This window comes from Gopherus evgoodei, unplaced genomic scaffold (genome assembly GCF_007399415.2).
Source record: "Gopherus evgoodei ecotype Sinaloan lineage unplaced genomic scaffold, rGopEvg1_v1.p scaffold_34_arrow_ctg1, whole genome shotgun sequence".
In the NCBI taxonomy this organism is placed as follows: domain Eukaryota; kingdom Metazoa; phylum Chordata; order Testudines; family Testudinidae; genus Gopherus; species Gopherus evgoodei.
Window position 1 is genome coordinate 6,587,586 of NW_022060016.1, and position 12,619 is coordinate 6,600,204.

General features: G+C 44.5%; 1 protein-coding gene across 1 annotated transcript in view; it reads left to right on the forward strand.

Annotated features, from left to right (window-relative positions):
• Positions 1-339: 339 nt before the first annotated feature.
• The window catches only part of LOC115641318 (zinc finger protein 239-like), a 29,723-nt gene continuing 17,443 nt past the window's right edge, over positions 340-12,619 (forward strand). The window contains exons 1-2 of the mRNA XM_030544366.1: positions 340-351; positions 3,293-3,372. The gene's annotated coding sequence lies outside the window, so the exon portion shown is untranslated. The remainder of the gene's footprint in view (positions 352-3,292; positions 3,373-12,619) is intronic.

The window sequence follows — 12,619 nt, forward strand, 5'->3', positions numbered from 1 at the left end:
TGTTTTGTTATCCCTCTCCCTACCCCCCCAGGAGCCATTGTGCACCCTCTGTCACTCACCTCTGTCTCAGGAGACAAGGCAGGTCATGGAGTGGAGGTGATGCTATGCTGGAGATCCATCATCACTGAAGGAGTGGCAGCCTTGACCCTCCTTGAAGGTTGCCAGGATGCGGATGTGCACTGGAGGAGAACTGGGGCTTGACTGAGTCCACAGACCATTTGGCCCACGCTGTGTTCCTGTAAAGCCTGCTCTGCAGTGCTGCAAATTGCTGCTGGTGACATTGTGCCCGTAAGTCTTTGTAACGCTGTCTCCAGTGACCTGAGAGCATGAACACCAGCCTCAGGCAGACTGGTAAGAAGCAGGGCACAAACCCCAAATTGGTTGTGAGATCTGTATGGAGATTTCACCACCCAAGAATCCAGTGTAAACGCTTCAGGCACTGTAACAGCATTAACATGGAAACACAGACAGTTCCGTTGGTTCCTCCCATGTATCTCACCACACAGGAGAGCCAACCTTTGTGACAGATGGTCCCCTACACCCCCAACGTGCTATAAAAACTCCATGGCCCACATAGATCACAACTGGTATTCTGCATACAAAAGCCAGGGCTGGTGTTAGGGGGTTGCAACCAGGGCAGTTGCCTGGAGCCCCATTCCACAGGGGCCCATACAAAGCTACATTCCTTAGACTTTGGCTTCAGCCTCTGGTGGTGGGGCTCAGAGCCCAGGAGTTCAGCACCACGTGCTGGGACTTCAGCTTTCTGGCCTGGGCCTCAGTGAGTCTAATGCTGGCCTTGTTTGGCGGCCCTCCTGAAAGCTGCTAGTGGCCCCAAGCGGGCCCCCGACTCCTGGTTGAGAGCCACGGCCACGAATCACAGCAATGTTCAGGTTACTGCCAGTCCCAAAGGACCAGTCACTTCCTTAGGTCAATTGAATCTTACAAAGATAAAACTTGTAGCCAGTCCTGTAATAACCTGTATTAAGATTTATTTAAAAGGAAATGAGGGTTGTTTACAAAGCTAAAGCAGATGCAGACAAGTTAAAGTCTTAAATTTCAAAAGGTAATGGAAGCTTCTATAATAAGCAAGCTCTACATATTCTTTAGGACTAACCCAGACTAATCAGCTCGGGATCTCTTGATTATGCCTAGAAGCTTTGCCCCCCAGAGTCCAAGCAGCATACAGATAATCAGTTCCTTCTGCATGGGGTTTTTCATCCCCTTCCTACCATGTGCTCTGAGCTGGAAACTCAGCTAATGGGAGGTCAAGAGCACAGCAACAGTCTTGTGTCTTCTTTAACATCCCATAATAGTTCATCTGGTGTTGATGTACCTTTCCTGCCAGGCAGGGTGTAATGCATTCTGTTGCCAATCAGCACTTCGCATAGGTAATGTCTCTCTCCTATCTAGTGATTTACAGAGCCACAGAGGCTCACAATGCAACTAGTCAGATGCTAACCCAGGCAGCAACTCATAAGCATTCAATAAAGTCCAAGCACTAAACACATCCTTATATTCACAGTCTGTATGAGGAGTATCTACTCATTTGGACTCACTGGGGAACCACAGAAAGAAACAAGATGTGCTGAGGCAAGAAGGCCCAGTCTCAGAGCCCCTGGGGTTACTCTTCCCAAAAGCTAAAACTAGGCCCAGCTGATGACAGGGACACTCCAGGAGAGACTGTATAAAGGCTGGAGCATCAAATAACTTAGTTAATCTGAGAGAGCTGCCTTGGGGACAGTGACAGAGAGAATCACCAGAGTGACTCCTTTGATTCTGCTCTTCTCTGGCCTTTGGTTCATAGAATCACAGAAGTGGAAGGGACCCCGAGAGGGAGCTAGTCCAGTCCCTTGCACTCAAGGCAGGACGAAGTATTATCTAGACCAACAGTGACCAACCTGAGCCTGAGAAGGAGTCAGGATTTACCAATGTACATTGCCAAAGAATCACAGTAATACGTCAGCAGCCCCCCATCAGCTCCCACCCATGGGAAGCCACAGTAATCAGCACCTCTGCCTCCCTCCTCACACCTCCCGATCAGCTGTTCATGCTATGCAAGACACTCGTGGGGGGGCGGGGAAATGGAGCAAGGGCACTGCTGGCTCAGAGAAGGGAGTAGGAAGGGGTGGAGTAGGGGCAGGGCCTGTAGCTGAGTAGTGAGCACACCCAGCACATTGGAAAGTTGGTGCCTGTAGCTCCAACCCCGGAGTTGGTACCTATACAAGGAGCTGCATATTAAATTCTAAAGAGCCACACGTTGACGACCCCTTATCTAGACCATCCCTGAGAGCGGTTTGTCCAGCCTGGTCTTAAAAATCCCCAAAGATGGAGATTCCACAACCTCCCTAGGCAATTTATTCCAGTGCTTAACCACCCTGACAGTTGGGAGCTTTTCCTAATGTCCAACCTAAACCTTCCTTGCTTCAATTTAAGCCCATTGCTTCTTGTCCTGTCCTCAGAGATTAAGAAGAACAATGTTTCTCCTTCCTTCTTGAAATAAACTTTTATGTACTTGAAAGCTGATCATATCTTCTCCAGACTAAACAAACACAGTTTTTTCAGTCTTCCCTCATAGGTCATGTTCTCTAGACCTTTAATCATTTTTGTTGCTCTTCTCTGGACTTTCTCCAGTTTTTCCACATCTTTCCTGAAATGTGGGGCCCAGAACTGGACACACTACTCCAGTTGAGACCTAATCAGTGTGGAGTAGAGCGGAAGAATTACTTCTCGTGTCTTGCTTACAATACTCCTGCTAATACATCTCGGAATTATACTTGCTTTTTTTGCAACAGTGTAACACTGTTGACTCATATTTAGCTTGTGATCTGCTGTGACTCCCAGATTTGTTTCCGCAATACTGCTTCCTAAGGCAGTCATTTCCTGTCTTGTATGTGTGCAACTGATTGTTCCTTCCTAAGTGCAGTACTTTGGATTTCTCCTTAGTGAATTTCATCCTATATACTTCAGACCATTTCTCCAGTTTGTCCAGATGATTTTGACTTTTTAATTCTATTCTCCAAAGCACTTGCAACTCCGTCCAGCTTGGTATCGTCCACAAACTTTGTAAGTGTACAGAGAGACTCTGCTACTGAGAGGGTTTCACTATGTCTCAGAGGGTTACACCCTGATGACAGGGGGCTACGCCTGTACTGGAATAAGGTCACTCTGTGCTTCACAGTGTGGCAGAATCTAGAATGTCCACTACCAGGGAAAATTGCTGGGGGGATTCGACATGTGGAAAGGACAGAAACCCTGTCTGAATTCTCTCACATTGTCCTTCTCGCCCTGGCAGGCTACAGATTGTCCACATTTTGCCTCAAATCATCCCATCCTCCCAGGGGGAAGGAAATGGCTGCAATGGAGCTGGCTCAGGTAAGAGATTCTCAGGGAGCTGGTGATGGGTTCTGTCTGCTTGGAGGGAGAGGAGAAGTAAATGTATAGGAGGGTGGGTTCTGCTAGAGATAGTGAGAGGCAGGAACTATCTAGGGTGTGGAATGGGAGGGGAGAGGATGTGACAAACCTGCTGAGACTTGTGTACTCTAGGGTGTGATGGGTTGTCACCCCAGGGTGCAGTCTGGGGGGCTTGTGGGAACCGCTGTGCCCTCTAACCCTCAAGCTGGGCTGGCCCTTCTCACACTGCTTTGCTGGAGATTCAGCCAGCCTCTCCAGGCCCTGTTATCACCCAACACGACAGTAGGTGGTGCCATGCATCCAACTAAGCTACCTGAGTGCTTTACCTAAGCCACAGATAGACGACGACAGCTAATTTCCCAGCGATAAGTGATAGCAAACCTATCAAAACAGATTACTTAGCAAATAACCAAAACCTCAGACTAAGCCTAACATACTATCTGGATAGAATTTGAATTAGCACTTTCTCACCCTGACTGATGGTACAAGCAGTCCACCAAGTTTCCATACGCAGGCTAGAAATCCCTTTAGCCTGGGACCTACACTTTCCCCTAGTTCAGTCTTTGTTCCTGAGGTGTTTCCAGGAGTTTTCTTGTGTGCGGAATGAGGCCAAGAGATGATGTAACACCCCACCTTATGTAGCTTTTCCATATGGCAGGACCCCTTTGTTCCAAACTCAGTTCCCAGTCCAGTTTGTGGAAAAATACAAAGATACCAAAATGGAGTTTAGTGTCATGTGCTATGGTCACATGTTCTAGAATGGCCTACTGAGTCATAGTAGCCATGACTCCTAGGCTGGCTGAAACATTCACAGGAAGGCTAAACTCTTCCACGGTCCATTGTCTTTCTTGATGAGCCATTAACAGTGTCTGGCTTCTTTGCTGTACCTGAAAGGCTCGTTGTGGGGGTTACCCAGAGTAAGCACATTTGAAAGACCGATACATATTCAATATCCATAACTTCAAATATGAACATGATACATGCACATAAATAGGACAATCATATTCAGCAACTCATAACTTTTCACATGACACTGAACTTGATGTGTCTTGCACTAAATCCATCATAATTATGTCCTAATCATTTTTTAATCATACCACTATGCTGAATGTGGGGTGTAGTGTCAGGGCCTAATTTCAAGGCGCAGGAATTGGGAATGGAACTTCCTCTCTTTGTGGAACAGGAAATAACCCTCCAACCAGGGCTGGGTCAATTTCCCAGACTCCCAATGCTGGAGCCTGAATCTACTGACACTTCATTAGTTAACACCACCCCCAATCTTTGTGGCAACTGCAAACTTTATCAGTGACGATTTTATATTCTCTTCCAGGTCATTGATAAGAATGTTAAATAGCACAGAGTCAAGAACCAATCCTTGTGGGAACCCGCTAGAAAGAAATCTGCTCAACCATGGTTCCCCATTTACAATGACAGTTTTTAATCTATGTAATGTATGCTGTGTTTATTTTGTATCTTTCTAGTTTTCTAGTCAAAATGTTGTGCCAATCTAAGTCATATGCCTTACAGAAGTCTTGGTATATTACATCAATACTATTAGCTGCAACCCAACTTTTGATCTCATCCAATAAGGATATCCAGTTAGTTTGATTGGATCTGTTGTCTCTGAACCTTTGTTAATTGGTACTAATTACATTACCCTCCTTTAATTCTTTATTAATTAAATCCATATTTGCTGCTCCATTATCTTGGCCAGTACTGATGTCAGACTCTCATTCTTGTAATTAGCTGGGTCATCTCTTTTACACTTTTTAAGTATTGGCACAGCATTAGCTTTATTCCAGTCTTTTGAAATTTCCCCAGTGTTCCAAGTCCTAATTAAAATGAATATTAACAGTCCTCCACACTCCTCCACCAGGTCTTTCAAAACTCTTGGATACAAATTATCTGGACCTGCTTATTTAAACCTGTCTATCTGTAATACCTGCTGTTTAACATCCTTGTGAGTTATTATTGGGATGGAAAGACTTAATCTTATATCTTATATCTTATATGACTTAGGATATCTGCATTAATTTAATTTATCTCCTAGAACTGGAAGGGACTGTGAAAGGTCATGGAGTCCAGTCCCCTGCCTTCACTAGCAGGACCAAGTACTGATTTTGCCCCAGATCCCTAAGTGGCCTCCTCACGGACTGAACTAAACCCTGGGTTTAGCAGGCCAATGCTCAAACCACTGAGCTATCCTTCCCCCCTGTACATCATCTGTTTTTCTCCAAATCCAGGAGTGAAATATTTATTGAACACTTTTACCTCTTCTGCATTATTTTTGATAATTCTACCATTTCCATCTAGTAATTTACCACTACCATTGTTAGGGATTAATTTTGTACTTAATATATTTTTTAAAAACTTCCTTCTTATTTTCATTGGTTGATCGTTGATTTCTGATAGATTCTCTTACCAACTTTCCACAGTTCTAAATTTCTAACTTCTATTCTTTGCTATTGACTTCCCCTTTCTTTCATATATTTAATTTGGAGAGTGTTGGGATTCCTACATCAGGGTCCAGAGACAGCCCCATCTCCTAGATCTAGCCTGGGCTAGTAGGTATGTGATAAATGTGATGACCCTGCCTCCGTCTTTCAGCTGGGAGACGCAAAGGTTCTCTCTTTCTACCCTCTGATGCCTCCTGGCTGCTCTAAGCAAGGTGGGGTGGATCTCTGTTAACATGTGCCTCCCAGAACTTCCATTTACCCGTGCTGCTGTTCTATGAATAGTGGGACTGTGAGTGTGGCAGCAGGTCCTGAGTGTTGGACTCTTTCTCTTTCAGGGGCCGGTGATCTTCGAGGAGGTGGCTGTGTATTTCACCAGGGGAGAGGGGGCTCTGCTAGACCCCACTCAGAGAGCCCTCTACAGGGACGTCATGCAGGAGAACTATGAGATGGTGGTCTTGCTGGGTAAGGAGTCCTGTCCCCTGTGGTATTAGAAGCTGTGTGATCTCTTAAGAACCTGAGTAGTAATAACTTTATTCCTTTATTTGTCATAGAAGTTTCACAGGTTTCCTTGTCCCCCTTTTTTTGCCTAGTGTCATTTTTGGATATGTGCCTTTTTGGTACCATCAGTCATTTTAAAATTGCATTTAATGTATCCTTATTGGCTATATTAGTAACTATATTAATAACTGTAGCTTTCATGCCTTTTCCTCATTTTAAGAGGAAAATAGGCTGCCTGTAGAATTCTAAATTGAGTAATTAGGTGTATGACTCATGCATGGTTTGTGTGACAGTCAGATGAGCTCTTTTAGGAGACCGTGTAATGTTGCCATTCAGGACCCCACGAGTGAAGGGATAAGAGAGCCATGGGAGGGGTGGAGAAGAGGGAGGAGTAGATAATTCTGGGGTGCCAGGACATGGGCAGGGTGTGTACAGGGTTAGAGCTAAGAAGCAGCAGGGAGGTAGGAGGTAATGAGAGATGAGGAGAAAATACAAGAAGTTTCCAAGGTGCCGGGAGGTTGTGATGGCTGAGAGTAATGGGAAGAAGGGGACGGGAGTGTGGAGGAAGGCACCCAGGAAGTTGTCTGCATGGGTCACTGGGGAGAGGAGAGGTTTGGGGATCTAGAGCTGTGGAGGATCCCAGACCCTGGCTACCGATGCTGAGTCCTTGCTGTATCCTCTCTCCCATAGCAGGGCCACTACTCAGGCACAAATGGGCGCTTTGTTGATGATGTCACAGGGTGGTAATGTAGCCTGTACAATTTTTACACCTATAAGATTACATATTCCAAAGGCCTTCACACCAGTTGGGTTTATCTCTATACGCCGATACAGTCTGTTCCCCAGTGTTCCATTTCCAGCTCTGATGCCGCAGAGCCTTGCCTGTATCCTTGTTCTCATTCCCCCCCAACAAAGATTCGACATTCGTGGGGCCTCATCTGGACTTCTGTGTCCAGTTTTGGGCCCACACTATAAGAAGTATGTGGAAAAAATGGAAAGCATCCAGCGGAGGGCAACAAAAATGACTAGGAGACTGGAACTAGGTGACTTTTGAGGAGAGGCTGAGGGAACTGGGATTATTTAGTCTGCAGAAGAGAAGAATTAAGGGGGATTTGATAGCTGCTTTCAAGTACCTGAAGGGGGGTTCCAAAGAGGATGGATCTAGACTTTTCTCAGTGGTAGCAAATGACAGACAAAGAGTAATGGTTTCAAGTTGCTGTGAGGAAGGTTTAGGTTTATGTTGGATATTAGGAAACACTATTTCACTAGGAGAGTGGTGAAGCACTGGAATGAGTTCCCTCGGGAGGTAGTGGACTGTCCTTAGAGGTTTTTAAGGTCAGGCTTGACAACGCCCTGGCTGGGATGGTACAGGGTATGGCTACACTTGCAGCTGAACAGCGCTGTCACGGGAGCGCTCCCACGGCAGCGCCTTGAAATGCGAGTGTAGTCGCGGCGCCAGCAGGTACTCCATGTAGCCCTGAGGATTAATCTGTTGGTCTGTATAAATATCTTTCTTATGAATTTAAGTATTTGATGTAATAGGCTTATAGTTTTATATTAAGAATAAGTTTGGCTGAAATGCAAAGAAACCTACAGGTCAAACATCCTGTATGACGCTAAGGCAACTTCAGCACATTTTGGGACCCTTACTCAGAAATAATAGACAAAATACCTACGCAGATGTCTGGAGACCTTTAACTGAACCAAGAACAGTAAAGGGTGGGAAAAGGGGATTTTTGCCCACAAATCTAACAAGTACACCACAAACATGTACATACCTGTCATTCATATGCACATAAATGTTAGCCTATGAGGCAGGTGTACCCTAACTTTTCCGTGGGGGAAGATGAAATTTGGGCATAGGAGGAAGAATTTCCGACTAATGCTCTAAAAGGTGAGACAGTTTACCATTAATCAGGCAATCCTGCACATCTATCTGCTCCTGTCTACACCTTCATTGCCTCCATCTTCCACGATCCCTCATCTACGTATCGATGTCATCCATTTACGATGGCTATTAATTATTAATAGTCCGTAGTTGTCCTGGTATAATTCCCCACTCTGAACTTCAGCGTCCAAAAGATGTGGTACCAGCATGAATTCCTCTAAGCTCAATTACCAGCTTAGAACCTGTAGCGCTGCCACCAACCAGGAATTCCAGTGCCTGGTACACTCCGGTCCTCCCAAAACCTTGCCCGAGGACCCCCAAGACCCAGTCCCTCTGGATCTTAACACAAGGAAAGTAAACCCTTTCCCTCACTGTTGCCTCTCCCAGGTTTCCCCTCCCTGGGTTACCCTGGAAGATCACTGTGATTCAAACTCCTTGAATCTTAAAACAGAGAGGAAAATTCACCTTCCCCCCTCCTTCTCTCTCCCCCTCCCAGGCTCTCCTTGAGAGAGAAAGTAATCCTAACACAGAGAGAAATTAACCTTTCTCTCTCCCTTCCCTCCTTTCTCCCCACCAATTCCCTGGTGAATCCAGATCCCGTCCCCTGGGGTCTCACACCAGAAAAAAAAAAAAACAATCAGATTCTTAAACAAGAAAAGCTTTTAATTAAAGAGGGAAAAACAGTAAAAATTATCTTTTAAATTTAAAATGGAATAGGTACAACGTCTTTTAGCTATAGACACTGGGAATACCCTCCCAGCCTAAGTATACAAGTGCAAATTAAAATCCTTTTAGCAAAATACAAATTTGAACTCCTTCTAGCCAAATACACATTTGAACTCCTCCCAGCCAAATACACATTTGCAAATAAAGAAAACAAACATAAGCCTAACTCGCCTTATCTACCTAATACTTACAGGCTCTTATAAGTTCAGAATAGTATCAGAGAGATTGGAGAGGAACCTGGTTGCACGTCTGGTCCCTCTGAACCCCCACACAAAAACTTCCCTCCCTCAAGATTTGAAAGTGTTCTGTCCCCTGATTTGTCTTCTGGTCAGGTGACAGCTAGGTTCACTGATCTTGTTAACCCTTTACAGGCAAAAGAGATATGAAGTACTTCTCTTCTATTAACCCCTACTATCTGTTTATGACAGTAGTAGTATTTCTTTTCAAAACTGTAAGTGAAAAGAGATTCAATCTCCCTTATATTTCATTTTAGTTAAAGCATTTAGCATATATAGAGTTAAATCAGAACACAGACAATTTTGAAGTAACTTCCGCTGCCAGAGGTGTGAAAAATGCCCAAGGTGCCACTGCACCACAGCGAGTAAGTGTATTATCATAAATCTCTCTCTTATAGAACTGTGATATTTTGTAACTTTGTAATCTTGAACTGTTTTAACATTTGCTTATTATTTCATTGATTTTAATAAAAAGATCTTTATGAGTATATCTGTCTCAGTGTAAGCTCCTGTCATATACCCCGAAGTTCCTTTTATAAACTCTGTAAAGCCTGATTCAGGATGAACTTTATCTTCTGATCAAACATATTGGTGAGCCAAACTCATACTAATTAATGTCCAGTAATTATTATTAATATTATTAATCCATTAAAACTAATTAATCAAATAAAAGTAAATTAAGTGGATAAATTGCATCCACACTACTAACATACCCCAAATCAGGCTACATCCACCTCCCCGTGGGGATTAGCTTACAGTGCTGGAAGCCACGCTCCCAGCACTGGAAGCCGCGCTCCCAGCGCTGGGGCACTGTTTACACTGGCACTTTAAAGCACTGTAACTTGCTGCGCTCAGGGGGGTGTTTTTTCACACCCATGAGCGAGAAAGTTGCAGCGCTGTAAAGCACCAGTATAGCCAAGCCCTTCGTTGGGGACTGGTCCTGCTTTAAGCAGGTGGGACTAGATGGCCTCCCGAGATCCCTTCCAACCCTGATATTCTATGATTCCAATTTCCTTTCCCCCTCCTGTTTGACCCCATTTATAGAGTAATATTCTCAGCTGTACTTTAACCAATCATTGTGCTGAAGTTTAACTAACCCATTTTAACATATTCTGACATAATTCTCTAACCCAGGTATTGGCCTCCTTTCAGAAGTGGTATGCCGAGTCTTCATTTATTCACTCTAATTTAAGGTTTCACGTGCATGTAATACATTTTAACATTTTTAGAAGGTCTCTTTCTATAAGTCTATAATACCTAATTAAACTATTGCATGTAAAGTCAATAAGGTTTTTAAAATGTTTAAGAAGCTTCATTTAAAATTAAATTAAAATGCAGAGCCCCCCTGACCGGTGGCCAAGACCTGGGCAGTGTGAGTGCCACTGAAAATCAGCTCGTGTACCGCCATAGGTCGCCTACTCCTGCTCTAACCAGTTATAAATCACTACTCTAATTAACTTACACCTAGCAATATTAATTATACAGGAGAGAGAAACGATTAGAGAACCAGTCTGAATAACAAAGTAAAAGTGGGACCATAAAGATAAAGCAGTACAGAAATGAGGATTTCACAACCTCAACCATTGATAAGTGATTTCTTGCCAGACAGGGTGCTATCAAATTAAGGTTTCTTTAACCGTCTTAAGATCCGGACAGGATCGTCCTCCTAACAGCCCAATAGGACCTTATTTCAGTGTGACTGGTTTGGGATGTGAGGATATGACCCTTCACGTCCCAGCTTATGGCTGTCTCTGCTGCTTAGCCAAAGGCCTTAGCCTAAGAACAAGGCCTCAGGCTATCCTAGTGAGAGAAGGCCCATACACAGGCAGACTGTGATTTTGATTCTTTGTTTTTATACCCCTGGAACTAGCTATGTGATAGAAATACACCTAAGTTCTTAAAGTATAGGCTTTACAGGCAGGCCTGAATATCTCTACTCTAACAGTGGGTTCTACCCCTTCCCCCATTCTGTGTCTGTCTCGTCTATTCAGATTGTAAATTCTTCAGGGTGTGGGCCATTTACTGGTCTTTGTTTGCACTTTGCCTAGCACAATGGTGGCCCACTTTTAGTTGGCCCTTAGGCACTAAGGTAATGAATATGATTTATAATAATGACAACTCTCCTGGCACTTTGAGCCAAGGAAGCTGGCTTTGGGATGTTATTGCTTAAAAATGAGCTGGGGTTAAAACCATGGAATATTCTTTGTGACAAGTATCCCACAAATTCCACTGACAAATGAAAAAATGGTAACTAGGAGAGGTATTTTATCCGCTTCCTTATGGTAATGGGAAGAGTGTATACCACATCTGCTCCTTTGCTCTGATTGCAATAATGTCAATAGCTGCCCCAACCCATGTGTGCCCTTTGGGAAGTCCATAATTAAACATCAAGCATTAATACTCATGATTTACATCATTTCTTTATTAATAATTCCAATATATGAATGCATGCAACTGCTGAGATACTGCATAGCACCTGATTGCTAAAGCCTGCCCCAAACTTCCTTCTTTCAGAATCCTGTGGCGTATTGCACCTGTTTGTGGGTCCTTGTTAGTCTCTCAAAATTGGGGTGTAAAAATCTGACCTGGGATTGTCTCCTTAGGCCTGTTCAGATAAATCCCAGACTCAGCATAACGTCTCCCACAAAGCCTCCACCTAATAAAATGCCCTTAACTGTAGCAAGCTTTGACTATTGTGATACAGCAAGGCCAGAAGGCAGCAAGAGAGGGTTAGAAGGGAGCCTTATTCCCTATAAGGGGAATAAAGTTTGCTATAGATTAATTAGAGCACCTGACGCCAATTAGAGCACCTGCAGTAGTCACATGATATAAGCCCATGCTTCAATCAGACAGTATGGGAGTTGAAGCAGAGGACAGTTTGGAGAAGTGCTGCTGTGGGCTGAGAAGTCCTAGACCCTACGTAAGGGGCTCCTGGCTTGTGCAGAGGGAGGGCAGGAAGCCCCCCATGAGCTGAAGGGAAGGATAGGAGAAAGTAGCCCAGGGGAAGGAACCGTCAGTTGAAGTGGATCACCACTATCCTCAGGGCTCCTGGTCTGGGATCTGGAGTAGAGGGCAGGCCCAGATCCCTCCCTTTCCACTCTCCTCCTTTAGGACACTAGTGGGGCAATTAATATTCCACTTTAGGAGCAAGAAATTTCACCTTGAAACCCCCCCCCAAAGAAGAGAAAAGCGTGAGACCCGTCATAATTGTGCCGGCAATTTGCCACACGTGGTGTCAGGAGTGGGATGTGAGCGCTGGGAACTTAGCCAAAACCCTCCCGTCCTTAAGATGGATGATGTAGTCAAAGCCCTAATACAAGCCACCGTGGCCCAGCAGGAGGCTATCTGGGTCCAAGCAACCGCCCAACAGGAGGCAACTCGGATGCAGCAGGAGACTAATCATC